The following is a 16,962-nucleotide window of genomic DNA, read 5'->3' as shown; positions in this document are numbered from 1 at the left end:
TTTCATAAACTTTGAATCCCCATAGTTTGGAACCCCACCCTTTTGAAAAGTACTAAGTTCTCTAAGTCGAGTCTCGGTGTCATAGAAAATTTTCATTCCTTTAATTTCGTCTAAAATTTCATCGAGAGTCCTTTTAATTTAAACCTGGAATTAAATTTCAAATTTTATTGAAGGTCAAATTTTAAATGTTCAATTTGTGAAACTGACTTTTCCTAACTTTTTAGTTAGATTTTTAATCAAGTGAGTCATTTGATTTTAAAACTGGAGATTTGTTTTAAGGTCATGCTTTAATAACCAGGGTCTTTTAAAATTCCAAAGATCAACAATATCAGGTCAAAATTAAAATGTGAAATCATACATTAGGATGGGCAGGTGCCCTCATTGAGGTACATACATGGGCAAACAATAAAAAGTTACATAGGAAAAGGGAGAAGTACAAAATAAAGGGGGTTGCACATAATAGTTGCAGGAAAACCAGGGGTACAAAAAAATTACAAAAAAAAAAATGAATAAAAGTACAAAAAATGAAAATGCCCCACTCTCCAACCGCCAACTGGATCATCCAATCCACCTGCATGGAAAAGAAAGAATAATAATCAGTGGTATTAGAGAAAGAAAATGCAAAAACAAAAAAATAAAGTTACCAAACCCTCCTATCCTCGGAGGGCATGTGGAAGTGCACTCAAAATGCCCTCCATTCCTGAAGTCTCAGTAGGACACCTGGCAAGAGCCACCTACGCACCAAAGGAATCAGTTGGTTAGGAAAATTCCAAAAAGGAAAGAAATGAACACTTACGCGTGCCAGGAGAGGTGGACACCTAGAAAGTAATATTCCTTCCGTTATGGGGAAATTGGTTAGAGGATTAGTGAATTGGCGCCAAAAGCACCCCCCCCCCCCAGACTCCCTATAAATAGGGAATACCAGCACTATAGCAGGGGATCCCAAAAAAGGAGAGTGGAGAAGCCTTGTAAAAATTGAGAGAAGTGAGGAGAAATTCAGAAAAGGAGGGGAGGTTCTACTAGTTTTAAAAGAGAGGGCACAAAAGTACTCTACGAAAATGGAGAAAGCAATTAAGAGCATAGAGGTTCTGCCGTAAACAGAGAGTGAATCAAAAGTAGAGAGAGGAAGGTTCTGCTAAGTAAGTAACAAATAAGGGAACAACACTATATAGTGTCAAAAGGAGGAATTCTAAATCATTGCAATTCAGAGACACAGGAGCTGCAGGACTAGTTACGCGGAGCCAGACACTCAAACCAAACACATCCGAAGTCCGGAAGGGAAAAAGGAGGAGTGCGAAGGACAGGTAAAATACAGATCATTCACTGTTGGTTTGTTCGATTCATAAATTGTGTCAATTAAGTGCAGGTGTGATCCTCCTCATGTATCCAGGTTCATACTCGAACATGATGCCCAACTGAGCATAAGGTAAAATCCCCAAGGCTCTCTCCTAGAGTCTCACAATGCCTCGTTGGGTGTGTACTGAACTACATATACCCCCCAACAATTCTCATTCAAGTTTTCAAACTTGGTTTCAGACTCTGAACCCATTTCACCAAACTCGGACCCGAACTCGACAACATAACTCCCCCTCACAACCCGAATTCGGGTTCAGGTTCAAGGCACTCCCCTGAACCCCTATTTTTTAATCTTAAAATACCTTGGCCCGTTTTTAAAAAAAAAAACCAAGCGCATTTAGCCAAATAAAATACCCCGACCCTTTTTCAAAATAACCCCCAAACCCCTGTTTTCTAATCTTAAAATACCCCAGCCTGTTTTTAAAATAACCCCCATGCCTATTTAGCTAAATAAAATACCTTGGCCCGTTTTCAAAATAACCCCTAGGCCCATTTAGCCAAATAAAATACCCCGACCCATTTTCAAAATAACCCCGAGGCCCATTTGGCCAAATAAAATTCCCTGGCCCGTTTTTAAAATAACCCCCAAGCCCATTTAGACAAATAAAATACCTTGGCCCCTTTTTAAAATAACCTGAAGGCCCATCACCCCGAGACCACTCGAGCTAACATAACACCCGTGTGTGCCTAACCACACGTGTCCAACTCGTTTGGGTTAATCCAAGCTCACATAACCCAGCCGGGTTGACTCATGCGAGTCAACCTTGGTTGGACTCACCACAAACCATTGAGTCGAAGACGAGTTCACTCGCCTTCAACACCAACCCTGCAACCAGATAACAAATTAGAGGCCTCGAATCCGATACCTTAACTAGTAGCAACCCACCTCATCATCAACACACAGATCAACGCAGTACACATCACACACATCACCAGTATTTTTCACAAAAAAAAAAAAAAAAAGAAACAATAACAAAGAAAATGCAAAAGGGAATTTATCTTTTTCAAGCCAGCTTCGAGTGCTTGAAAAGGTCCCTCCCTAGAACTTTGAACCGATCTCAATCCCTAAGAACACACTCTGGTAACAGTGGTTTGGAGCCGAGAGAACTGAGACCACGTTTGAAGTTTTAGAAGAAGCTGAGGCCTCAAAGAAGGTGAAGTCTTTGGAAGAGAGGTTTGGTTCACAAAGATAGGCAAAAAAGAAGAGAGAGAGGGGGTATTCAGGAAAATAAAGAACTGAAATGGACAAAGGATAAAATTTCTAGCTTAAGTATCTTAACCCTGGGGTTCACAGGATTAAGACACGTGGCATGTCATTCCCCTATACGATCAAGGTGCGAGCTAGGTCCCTCCGGGACTATTGGATGTAAGTCTTCCATCTACGACTCAGATCATGGCCACGTAGTTCCTCCCCATGAGGCCATCGGATCTAATTGCTCCATCAACAACTCGAAATGCTTCCTGCTAAAGATTCCCTGAAGACCCCTCTCGGACCCCGACACGTGGCGAGTACGTCCTATGGCATTGAATGCTCTTGTCAACCCCATTCATCTCAGTTGTTCAACACCAATGGCCACAATCGAGCCGAGTTAGAAGGCATCAAGAGTGTCTACATGCGGCTTCCGCATAGTGACACATGGCGTCCTCACTCCCCTCCCTCATCAATGTCTTTAGTGCTCCTGTACGACCGCCTGCCTGTCGTAGGATCTGTTTCCATGGGGGGACGTTCCTGATGACGCCACGTCATCGATCCTAGAGGGTAAGGTTATTTACCATCCGATCTAGACGATTCTAGATGGCTAAGATCAGCTCACAATTGCGATCGTGACATGTCCAACTTTCGCGACTCACCAATTGACACATAGCGTGCCACAAGGCTTCCTTAGGCCGTTAGATCTGCGCGGACCTCTGAATGATCCAAATCAAGCAATGTGGTTGAACGCCCACCTATGCACCTCCCTGATTGGCAAACAAAACCTTCCCGCTGCTCCTAACTCGGACCTAAAAAAAATATATTGTAAGATAATTCTACCCATTTTTCACACTCTCACACACGCATGGACTCGTGCATTCACACACGCTCATACTTGATCACACCTTCACATGCATCATGTGTTATTCATGCACTCTGACATACACCTAAACATACACAACCCACGTGTGAGGCAACGCGTGTTGACTCAGGGTCTCGACCAAGACCTTATACTGGTTTTTCCCCCGGACCGGTCAACGTTTGACTGATTCATCATTCCCGAAACCAGTTTACGCCAATTTTCTCCATTTTACTTGTATATTATTATTTAGACATCCAAAAAGTTCACAAAAACCCACAAAATTCTCAGAAAATCCAAAAATTATTTTCATACTTTGATTTTCGTGTTTTTTAATTCTGTTATTTCGAAGTTCCGAAAAAATATTGAAAAATCACCAAAAATAACAAAAAAATGTTTTCACACTTAAAAGAATCACAAAAAATGTTTTAAGCCCATAAAATCATTTTCATCCCAAACAAACTTCAAAAAACCTCCCGGAATAATATTTTCCTACTTAGAAAAACCTACAGATTTTAAAATCCTTAGGAGCGTATTTGGTACTCTATTTTCTTTATTTTCCTTCCCGATGATTGCACCAAAGAGCATGGACTCTTCGGAGTATTGGATTGCCCTGGTTCTGAGGGAATACCTATATAGTATTTTTGTTCTTTTGATTTTTGAAAGGGAGTAGTTTTGATAGGCTTATTAGATTTATTGTGGGGATAATTTTTAATTAATCTAGTACCGTTCGTAAGAACGGGCGCGTAGGGGGTGCTAATACCTTCCCCTCGCATAATCGTACTCCCGAGCCTAACTCTGGTGATGTAGACCGATTCTACCCTTAACGGGGTAGCAATCAAGTATTCTAACCGCACTTCAAAATGTTAGTGGCGACTCCATCACACATTATTTTTCCATGAAAATATTTTTCAAAATCACACATCCATTTTTTCCCAGTTCGCATCCGCACCCCATTTTAGCCAAAGAGTGGTTTTCTCTGGCCGAATCCGAGACGTCACGACACTGTACTTAAATGAAATACTAGAAAAATAGTGCTTACATTATCTTTAAAGTTTTTTTTTTCAGCAAATACACCCCTAGTACTTCATGATAATATCAAAAGGGGGATATATATATATATATATATATGCACATATATATATATATATATATATTCATATATTTTTTTATATTTTTCTTGGCAAGAAATGACATTACAATAGACATATTTTGTTTCTTGTATGTGTGCTTAAATGATTCCTAACATATGCCATTTCATTTTATATTTTTGTGTCATGAAAATAAAATATTTTTTAAGCTAAGAAATTTTAAATGCCCAAAGTTTCTTTTTTTCCTAGCTTAACCCTTTTGCTGATGCCAAAAGGGGGAGAATTGTTTGAGCAAAATGTTGCATATCTTTCATACTCATAATTTGAATGGTTTGAGCTTAAGTGTGGTTTAAAAGCAAAAACTAAATGCATAATTATTTTCAAATGTCTTCTGTCTTGGATATGTTTGAGCTTGTTTGAGCAAAGTGTTGCATATCTTTCATACTCATAATTTGAATGGTTTGAGCTTAAGTGTGGTTTAAAAGCAAAAACTAAATGCATAATTATTTTCAAATGTCTTCTGTCTTGGATATGTTTGAGCTTGTTTGAGCAAAGTGTTGCATATCTTTCATACTCATAATTTGAATGGTCTAAGTTTAAGTGTGCTTTAAACGCAAAAACTAAATGCATAATTCATTTGAAGTGTCTTCGTCTTGGATATGCTTGAGCTTTACTACTTATCTTTATATTATGCATATTCTTAGGAGGAGATTTTTCAGGCTTAATCCATTTTGCTCTGAAGCGTTTGTCATCATAAAAAAGGGGGTGATTGTTGACTTTTTGAGTCTGATCCCTAGTCTTGATAATGACAAACCATATGTTAATAATGTGTGTGCCTAAGTACTTGAATAGGTTAATCTTTCAGAACACACACATGAAAGTGAATTGGATGCCAGAAAGACCTTAAAGAGCATATACTCCTGGCATATTCATATATGGCATCTGAAGTAACAAAAGATTAAAGACTTCTTTCTTTATTATGTTTGCATTTATTCTTTTGGGTCTATAATATTTAATATGGCTTGTAATAATACATTTGTATGCATGATAGGGATTATATGCTTAAAGACCTTAAATCGACCTTAGGTCCCTACACATCACTTTGATAAATCCTCTCAATCTTAAAAATTATAATTATGCAAACAGGTGAAAACAATACTTAAAAACATGACTCATTTCTTAAGCTTGAAAGGACTTCGGGTGACCGAACCTTGTGTGTTGAAAATGCCTCGGTCGACGGAATGCGTGAAAAGTCAAAATAGTTGACTTGGCTCGGGCGACCAAACTGAAATTGAACTAAACTTTCACGGTTGACCGAACCATGAATACTGACGTTTTCACCTTCCTTAGGCGCCCGAACCTTACATTAAAATATACCTTGGGCGACCGAAATGAGACATTCAGTAGACCAAACTATGAACCGAGTGACCGAACCTTGAGCGTTTGGAAAATCACCTTGTTTCAGCCACCCAAACCTGTCCTCAAGTACCCAAAGTTGAAAATTCAACTTTTCTAGTTGTTAGTGTTTGGGCGATCGACCCTGAGGTCCGGGCGACTGAAACTCTCGAGTTGCCAAATTTTTAACTGTGGTAACTCTAGTTAATTAAGGGTAAAATGTTTTTTAAAAAAAATTTAATTATCCCCTGTGTCCCAACGGTTACTTTTTGGGTGAAGGCTATATATATGCTTCCATTTGCAAAGATTAAGAATTAATTAGTGACTTGATTAAGAAAATTTTTCTATGAAATTTGTTAGCCTAATAAGGCTTTCACCTCTTGTTTTGATGATAACAAATGATGAATAAGGTTAATGACATTATGTGTTCAAGTAATGATGTTTTCAGGAATCTGAAAAAGTCAAACTCAATAAAGCTTCGAAAGATCACTATCAAGCTTAAAGATGTATGGTGTGTCAAGAAGTAATCAAACTGGGAAGCACGAAGACATCTGAAGATGAAATGAACCTAAAGCTTCAAGATGATCATGAAGTTTCAAAGAACAAGAAATGTTCATATTTTTAGGAAATCTTCATGTAAGTACTTCAAAGTTAAAAATGTCATTATGAATGAAATGAAGCTCATTAGGGGATAAATATGGACTTAAAGATTTTATTTCAATATCCTGGAAAATGTTTTTCAAAAGTAAGAAAGCAAAGAAACTAAATATCTTTGAAAAAGAAAGTAGGAAAGTATTTTTATACCGTCAGGCTACTAAGGTTGCACTTCAGGCAACCGAAGTACAGCAACGGGTAGATTTTTTAAACTTCTCTTTTTCAAATCTAATTGACTTGCACCCTAATATTTTTGAAAACTTTGGGGGCACTCCAAGTAAACTTGGGGAGCACGAATGAAAGTGTTTTTTAGGCCTATATATACATGGTTTATGAAAAACAAATTAACCAAGCATTGAAAATTCCTTCAAGTTATCTTTCACTCAAAGTCTCTTGCTATTTGTTTTAAAAGCTCTGAATTGCTGCAAAATTTTTGAGAAATCTCTAAGCTTTTACAACTTCTCTGAAGCATCCTATTTTTGTTCTTGATCCTTATCAAAGAGAAGTAATCCGGTGATATTTACATAGAGCTTCTTACTTCATTCTTTTGATATTTTGAATTTGAAGTATATTAGTTTCTAAAGTGTACTAATCAGCTCTTTGTGTGAGCATTATTTGTACGCATCTATTTGATTAATTTCTTGTAGATTGACGATTCTAAGGATTGTTTGGATCGTTGGCTAAACAAGGAAATATTGCTTAGAAAGGCGGGCTCTAGCCTTACCCAAGGAGTGTTGTAAAGGTTTGTTCCGCCCTTTAAAGGAAAAAGTTTAGTAATCCTTTGGTGGTTTGCCAAAGGCGAGGATGTAGGCTGGGTATAAGCCGAACCTCGTAAAAATCCCCATCTCACTCTCTCTTTCTCTATTTTTTATTTTCAGTTCATATACAACTGCGTGGATGTTTTAAATATCTAAATTATACATACTACGTATATTTGGAAATCAAGTAAACTTAAAGTCCAATTTTGATTTGGGTTGCGGAAACCGAAAGGGAGTATATTGGTTATACCATATCTTGCGGAAACCATACGGGAGTACGTTACTTGGTTAACATCCCAAAGATAAATTTACCAAGAGTTTATTTGAATTCTAAATATTTAGAAAGAGTGATTAGATTCATTTATACAGGGCTTTACATTAGCAAGCATAAATTCTCATTCACTACAGGGTTTGGTTCAAATTTAGCTAATATCAACAAACAACCATTTTGAGTTTTTATATTACATAAGTACTATGTATTGTCTTGGTTGTTTGCTTTCTAATTATAGTTGATTGGTTTGGTTGAATGATTGGATGTTTGTATGGTTAAGGATTAAATAAAGAAACTAAGTTATTGAGTGCTTAACAAATTAAACAAATAAGTCACAAAATGGTTAAAAGAAATAAAATAAGTTTAAGAATTCTAAAAATGAATTAAAAGAAATTTTTAAAAGCCAATTCACCCCCCCCCCCCTCTTGGGAAACTATTCCTATTTTCAAAATTCTTTGTGCTACACATTCTTATACAATCCTATATACCTCACTTTTACTCATTCCATTGCAAAATCATATTAAGTGAGAGTATTTTGAGATTACCTACACTTTCGTTGCAAGTTATACTCTCATGTTTTTGATTGATTGTTGATTTTGAAGAGAGTTAAGCCCAAAAGTTTTTCTCCATTGATTTAATCCATAAATTTATTTTGTGAGGAAACTTATATAAGCTTGTGAGTCTTTCCACTTTTATTGCAAGACTCTTAAACTTGTCTTGTGTGTTGAAGAAAATATTTTTGACAAACTTGTTTTGCAAATATCTCTTATGCCTGAACTTTAGAAATTAATTTTTGAAATATTTTATTATACTCTTGAAATCTTTGAAACATTATTTGTGGTAGATATATTTATATATATTTTTTCAAAGAGACTTTGCTAACACACTCACACACTTTGATTGAATTATTTGCATCATCTTGAGAGTAGTTATATTGTCTTCACTAAACTTATGATATCTTATCATCTTGAAGTGTATTGGTTATACTAATACATATTTGCTTATTAGAGAAGTACGTATATTGTACATAAAATTTGTATTGATTATCTGTTGTATTCTAGGCGTGGCCTGAGGTGGGTATTCTTTGCCTTGTAAGGAGAGTTTGTAAAGGTTGAGGTTAGCCCTAGTAATTTAACTTGATTATAATTGATGCCGCTCCACCCATTAAGTGAGCAATAGTGGTAATCCTCGGGCTTGCGAGCTGAGGTGGGGGCGTAGGCAGTATTGGCAGAACCTCAATAACATATCTTGTGTCAACTTTAAATTTCTGCACTTAAATTTACGCACTTGAATGTTGTTATTTTAATTACAGTGAATGTTGCCCAAGATTTAATTTCTACACGTTATATTTATCTGCGCATTTGGGATTGCATAGACAGACCTTAGGTTGTGTATTACTGATATCTGGTTTAATCTAAGAAGAATTTTTAAGATTCTAATTCACCCCCCTTTTGGGAATACACCAATTCCAACAGTAAGTCCCGACACGTCCATCACATTGAGCTAGACATGTTGGAGCTAATGGATCCCCAAAAACTCTTCCTCGATTGAAAATTATGCACTCAAAGGAGAATTTAGTAAATTTAATTCATTTTTACGCACCCAGATGTCCAATTTTGGCATATGAGGTCTAAACTGAGTGGGATCAGTCCCAACACATCCGCCACATTAACTTGGACGTACTGAAGTTGATGGTACCCAAGAACTCCTCCCCGTAAGCTTTTTTTTCCCACTTAGAAGCAAAGTTAGAATACAAACATAGTAAACTTGGTTCATTTTAAGCACTCGGGTGTCCAATTCAGGCATACAAGGTCCAAACCGAGTGGGACCTATCCCAACACATTTGTCACATTGAGTTGGACGTGCCAGAGCTGATGATGTCCAAAACTCCTCCCTAATTGAAAATTATACGATTAGATGTGAACTTAGTAAACTTAGTTCATTTTAAGCACCTATGTATCCATTTCAAGCATATGAGGTCCAAACTGAGTGGGGTCAGTCCCAACACGTCTGTCACATTGACCTGAACATGTCGGAGCTGACGGTACCCAAAAGCTCCTCCTTGAGTACTTTTTCCCTACTTAAAAACAAAGTTAGAATACCAACATAGTAAACTTAGTTCATTTTAAGCACTCAGATGTCCAATTTGGGCATGTGAGGTTCAAACTGAGTGGGGTCAGTCCCAACACGTCCATCACATTGACCTAGATGTATTGGAACTGACGATGGCCAAAATTTTTTCCTCGGGAGCTTTTTCCCCACTTAAAAGCAAAGTTAAAATGCAAACATAGTAAACTTAGTTCATTTTAAGAACCCAGGTGTCTAATTCAGGCATACGAAGTCCAAACTGAATGGGGTCAGTCCCGACACATTCATCATATTGACCTGGACATGCGACAATTGATGGTGCCTAAAAACTCCTCTCCGAGAGATTTTTCCCCACTTAGAAGTAAAGTTAGAATACAAACAAACTTATTAAACTTAGTTCATTTTAAGAACTTAGCTTACAATTTGGGCATACGAGGTTCGAACCAAGTAGGGTGAATTCCGACTAATCAAACTTAGTTATAATTGTAACATTTTTTTCACACTATGTCCGAATGTCCGATCATTTTGCTGTCAAATCATTTTTAATTATAGTACATAAATATATGTTCAAACATTGTATACTAGCTAATTTCTTGTATTATTATTATTTTGTAGGGTTTGTGGTTATCTGAACACAATTATGCCAGGCACTACAGTTGGGTCGGATGCGCGCAACTTTAGACTTTTCCTATATTACTTGTTATTTGAACATAATTAATTTGGTATGGTTTGTGGATTTAGTGTCTAATATATCCCACCTAACCTCAACAACCTCTAATGCATATATGTTAAAACTAAATTAATTAATAAAGGTCTACAACTACTAGAGACCTATGCAAAATGCATAGGAACGGGATTGTTACATTTTAACATGTGTTAATTTTTATATTTTTCCTTCTATTTTTATTGTAGCAATGTTTATGGATATGAAGTGTTGATTTTTTTTAAGAAGACAATAGACATATTTACATTTATTATTTAATATAATTCATACATCATATGTAATTCTTCTTTCACTAGTTTCAAAACTTTATTTAAAATTAAAAATTGTAGAATACTTATTGTAGACACCCCAATTTTAACTAGACCTCTCTTCTTCTTCTTTTTTCCTTGAGGGGACCTTTCGTAATAATATGGTAATTTACAAAAGGAGGGATCGACTTCGTATTTCGGAAATTTGAGGATCATTTTTGAAAAATCCAATTGATTCCTTTTGAAAGCATTTTTAATTGAGTCTTGTTATTAAATTCATTTTTATTGAGTCATTGTTGTAGACACCCTATTTTTACCCAAGTCAAATATAACAAGGTTGTTATTATTATTATTATTATTATTATTATTATTATTATTATTATTATTATTATTATTATTATTATTATTATTCTCGCGACGTCTCGACGCGCGTGTGCCCCAGGGTGGCGAAATAAAAATTGAGGTTTAAATTTTAGGGAAAAAATAGGAATGAAGTCACCATTAACCTTTTAGTATGGTTAGAACATTTGATTACTATCCAATTAAGGGTAGAATTGGTCTGCGTTACCAAAGTTGAAATCGGGGGTTCAGTTACATGAGAGGAAGGTACGAGCACCCCCTACGCGCCTGTTCTTATGAATGGTACCTAATTAATTATGAAATTATCTCAAAGTAAATTTAAAAAGCCTTTTATGTTACTCCTTTTAGTGAATTTTTGAAATACACATTTAAAGAAACAAATCACACAAATATATATATATATATATATATATATATATATATATAATAAATATTCCCTCAGAACTGGGGTACGTAAAGCCCGAAAGCTTATACCCTTTTTTGAAATCATAGGGATAAAAATCAAGAAAATACTTAATAAACATAATAAAATAATTAAGTTAATACAAATATATGATACCAAGAATGACACAACATATGATATAAACCAAAATCATAATAACGATGATAATAATGATACATATTAGTACCCTATTAAATAAGGCTATACACACTAAAATACTAAAAATAAATATTAACAATAATAAAAATAGTCAATACCAAAATATATAAAAATAATTAATAGTAAATATGTGACTAAAATACTAATATACTAATATGTAATATACATATAACTAAGAATATTAATTTACTACATATATAATATCAATAAAACCCTAGGTTATTTAGTATGTACTACAATATTACCAACATAATAAATACACAATATCATTAAAATGCTAATACCACAATGCTAATATAATAAATATATAGTATCAAAAAAAAATTCTACAATCATATTAATCATTTATATATACCATAGATACCACAAACACCCAAACATGAATATAAATACGATAACTATAAAAACCCTTCAATGTGAATATTAACAACAGAAAAGTCAAACTTTAAATATTAAAACGACAAAATTTCCACAATAAAAATTTTACTGTAATAATAAAATAAAAAATATGAACATGAGTATTAACTATTAAAACAAATATTATAACATTGAAAATAATAATATTTATTATTTAATATGCATAAAAAATAATAAAAATTTAAACATGCATGAATATTATGACATCAAAAATCCTCCGCCAAAAAACATCCTACAATAATGAGAACAAAGTGGTTAATATTTACAATAAAAAAAAAATGAAACAAGATGATAATAATAATATAAAAATAAATAAATAAATGACTAAATAAACAAATAGAAAAAGACATCTTTACATATATGTGCTGGTGTGTGCTTCAATGTGTGTGTTAGTGTGTGCTCTGTGTGTGTGTGTGTGTTAGTGTGTGTTGTGTGCATGAGTTAGTGTGTTTTACAGGTGTGTGTTTATTATGTGTATTAGGTGGTGTAAGGGATAGTGTGCTTGCTGTGTGTTTACCTGCAGAAGGCTACCATGGGCGTCGTCGAGGCTAGAGAAGATGAGAGTTGAGAACAGCGGTGGTTTCCTCTGGTGTGGCAATGGTGGGTTGCTGTGTTCTTAGTGTCGTTCGTGCGGTAGAGATGGAGATAAGAGAAAGAGCTGGAGACTCACCAGCAGCTGTGGATGGTGACTTCACCGGCGATGGTGAGGGTGATGATGGATGAAGGCGTGGTGCTGCTATAAGGGACTGTTGCTAAGAGGCCTTGGAAGAAGAAGGTGACGGAGCTGCGAAAGGATGGCTGGGCGAGTGAAAGGAGTTATGGGTCGATGATAGAGTGTGAACGAGAGAGGGGTTATAACAAGCTTAGGTTTTTTTTTTTTCCTGAATGCTCTGCCCCCCAAGGCCGTGTGTACATCAATGCCTTTATATAGGCTCCCTTGTTGACCTTATTGGTTACACCCATTTCTGATTATGAAAAATACTCTTGGTACTAATGGTTGTACAAAGAATTGCATGCAGGATCACCTTATGCGCGTTTTAGGACTAAAAGACATATCATGATGGTGTGAGATGTTCGTGCCGAAGAATGAAGATCTATGTGTTGTATTTTGTATTCATTTGATTATTTCTTCATTCTGGGATGTATTTTATTATGAACTGTGCACGTGTATGGCTTGTAATAATCTGCGTCATGCATGGTAGGTAGGTATGCTTAAAACGACCATAGTTGGATTTTAGGTACCTACACAGACCTTAGGGATGTCGATCGACACCGGATTTTTCCAATAGGATAGAAAGTCCTTAAGTATCTAAACAAATGTACTAATAAGTGTCCATTATCATCTTCATATCAAGGGAATTAAAATTAGCTAAAATTGGATTCAAAATTGAAAAGGTTGAGAGGGTTCGGGCGACCGAACCTATGCCATGTAAAGTGGCTCTGGCGACCGAACAAGTCAACATGTTGACTTAGCTTCGGGCGATCGAACCTATTTTGAACGTATCTTCCTCGGGCACCCAAATGCTTGTCAGAACACTTTTCAACTAATCGGGCGATTGAACCGCCTAGTTCAGTTAACCGAATTGAGAGTCCGGCACCTGAATTATCGAACATTTGCTACTAACTTTGAATCAGCCGACCGACTCTTCCTTTAGGCACCCGAACCTCTGAAAATTGAATTTTTGACTGTGTTTGTTCGGGCACTCGAACCCCTGGCCGGGCACCCGAACCTCGCGAGTTAAAAATATTTTTACTGATTTTTAAATGGGGTAAACTGGGTTAATTTTCTTAATGGTCTTTTAAACAATTTTAATTATACCCACTATGTCCCCAATGGTACTCATTCATTTGTCTTAATTAGGATATAATTAGCAAACTTGATTAGGGTAAAAATTCTCTCAACTCTCAAAACCCTAAAAACCCTATATTAGCCAAATACTTCTTAAAAACACTCACATACTCCTCATTTTGTTTCTCTAAGCATTGTGAGTATCTCTATAAGGCTATTGTGCTTAAATTTCTCTAACTAATACTCTCTCTTGATATGTTGATTGATTGATTTTATTTGAGAGTATAGCTTAAAGTTTTTCCACCGATTTCATTTGATAAATCTAGTGTGGAAAGACTTTAAGGGTTTTGGTTCTTGCATTTTTGTTGCAAGTTACCTGAACCTAGATTTTGTGTGCAAAAATCTTTTCTCAAAAAGCTAGTCTTTCAAACAAGTCCATTGTGTTTTATACATTGAAATATACTATTGAATTTGTTTGATTTATCTTGCTTAGCATATTTGAAATCCTAATCTATTTTTGTGATATTCAAATAGTATGTTTCAAATCTTGCTTAGATATTCACTCTAGATCTGGACTGAAAGTATATACGTGATTGAGTGTTTAGCACACATAAGAGCACTGAACATATTTACATATCATTTGTACTTGCATTATTGACTGAGCTGTATTGGTACACACATCTACTTGTCTAGAAGCGAATTTTCGTGTACACATTTTATACACATTGGTTGTATTCCTAACACGGGCTTGAAGAGGGAGACTAGCCCTATGGAATAGTCCCGGATTGGCTTAGATCCGATTAGGAAAGCTAGGTGCGTCATCCTATTAAGGCATGACGGTTGAGGTCAGCCCCTTGAATTGACCTGGTTTGTATTGGTGTCGTCCCACCTGTTTAAGTAAGCATTATAGTGATCATCATTGTGCTAGTGTGGCCAAGACGGGGACGTAGGCACAGTTGGCCGAATCCCGATAACATATCGTGCGTGTTCTTTACATTTCCGCAATTTACATTTACTGTACGTGTATGTTTGCTTGATGATTGCGTAGACTGACCCTAAGTTGAATTACATTGTTGTTAGCATCAGTAGACCTAGGCAACAAATTTTAAATACCTAATTCACCCCCCATTCTTGGGATTGCACAATAACTATCACCCTAGTAATAATAATAATAATAATAATAATAATAATAATAATAGTAAAATGGCGCCTTTGTTATATTTGGCCCAGGCAAAATGGGGTGTCAACAATTATCACTATTATTATTATTTCTATTGTCATTATTATTATTATTATTATTATTATTATTATTATTATTATTATTATTTTACTACTACTATTACTAATACTACTACTACTACTACTACTACTACTACTACTACTACTATTATTATTATTATTATTTCTATTTTCATTATTATCATTATTTTTAAATATTATTATTATTACTTTATTATTATTATTATTTTATTATTATTATTATTAGGGTTGGGGAAGAAAACCTATGAAAAGGCTCTTAGGATACATAGCAAACCACGACTAGAGGGTGCGGAGGCAACCCTAAAGGCAAAAAAAAAGACTCACTCATCTCTCTCGTTTTTCTCTCAGCTGCTGTGCGACCATCCCTTCACGCAGCAGCGACTGCCAACTCTTCCCGATCTCTCTGCCATCTCTCTCGTTCGCTCCCTCTCCAAACCACTCGCTTAGCCTCCCTCCTCCACTCCGGCCACAGCCGCAGAGGCAGCCCCCGGCACTTCACAAGCAGCCAGCCATAGAGCCGGCCATCTCGTTTAGACCTCATCGTCGCCGGCAACCTCTCCAGCCAACAACTCCGGCCACTCATCATCTCCGTCTCCAGCCGAGCCCCTCCACGCACGCCTGCAGGCCAACCATGGCTATCACGCCAACTCCACGCACAGCAACCACCACACCAGCATGGCCATGAACCGCGTTGTCGCCGCCGCTTCCCGATGTTCTTGTCGTCGTGCCCAAGTTCTTGTTTGGCCCCCTCTGCTTCCGGCGAGATCCTCCAGCAGCCTCCACCTTCACACAGTAGCACCAACCCGCCGATGCACCTCCTCTGCAACCTCAACTCGTCCAAACAAAGCCATCCCCGTTCACCATCACCACCACACTAACACACACCCTGCAACACACACCTGCTACAAGCATCCACACACACACCTGCACACACACTAACTCACGCACACAGCTCACACTAACACACACACACTGAAACACACACCAGCACACCTCCCCCACACACACACCTGTTACACACACTAACTCACGCACACAGCACACACACACACACTGATACACACACTCTAACACTCATTTACACAAACTCAAGCACACACTCTCACACATACTCTAACAGTATTATATGTTTATTGTGATCTTTCTTATTATAGTATTTTTAGTATTTTAATATATATAGTATTATGGTATTATATTACTTATCATGTTTTTTTTTTAGTATTTTAGTATATATGATATTACTTATTATGGTATTCTTAGTATTATATATTATATTATATATTTGGTATGTTAATATGGTAGTATCTATTATGGTATTTTTTTCTTTCTTTTTTATATATGGTATTATAACATTTTACTATTTTTATTGATATTTTAGTATATATGATATTACTTATTACAGTATAAATATTTACTATTAAAATTATCATTATTATTATTTTGGTTTATATCATATGTTTATATTTAATATTATGATTTGTGCTATTTTTAGTACTATAAATGTATTAACTTTTTATATTTTTATTATATCTATATCGGTATATTTATTTTTATAAAATATTTTCTTGATTTTCATTCCTATGATTTCAAAAAAGGGTATGAGTTTTCGGGCTTCACGTACCCTAATTCTGAAGGAATATATATATTATATATATTTTTGTGTGATTTATTGCTTTACATGTGTATTTCAAAAATTGACTAAAGGGGAGTAATTTTAAAGAGTTCTTAAATTTAATTTGCAGGATAATTTCATAATTAATTAGGTACCGTTCGTAAGAATAGACGCGTAGGAAGTGATCATACCTTCCCCTCGCGTAACCGAACTCTCGATCCCGACTTTAGTAATGTAGACCGATTCTACGCTTAATTAGATAGTAATCAAGTGTTCTAACCACACTA

General features: G+C 35.8%; 2 long non-coding RNA genes across 2 annotated transcripts; one reads left to right on the top strand and one right to left on the bottom strand.

The window, feature by feature from the left end:
* Positions 1 to 326: 326 nt before the first annotated feature.
* Positions 327 to 1,163, bottom strand: LOC131153279 (uncharacterized). Its single transcript, XR_009136209.1, has 2 exons — positions 819 to 1,163; positions 327 to 734 (listed from the first exon to the last, which is right to left on the bottom strand). It is a non-coding gene; the product is annotated as an uncharacterized LOC131153279 (long non-coding RNA).
* LOC131153280 (uncharacterized) lies at positions 937 to 7,275 on the top strand. The gene is made up of 2 exons (XR_009136210.1): positions 937 to 1,304; positions 6,342 to 7,275. It is a non-coding gene; the product is annotated as an uncharacterized LOC131153280 (long non-coding RNA).
* Positions 7,276 to 16,962: the final 9,687 nt, after the last annotated feature.

This window comes from Malania oleifera, chromosome 4 (assembly GCF_029873635.1).
Source record: "Malania oleifera isolate guangnan ecotype guangnan chromosome 4, ASM2987363v1, whole genome shotgun sequence".
Classification (NCBI taxonomy): domain Eukaryota; kingdom Viridiplantae; phylum Streptophyta; class Magnoliopsida; order Santalales; family Ximeniaceae; genus Malania; species Malania oleifera.
The sequence above is the reverse complement of the archived record's forward strand: the minus strand, read 5'-3'. Positions and strand labels throughout refer to the sequence as shown.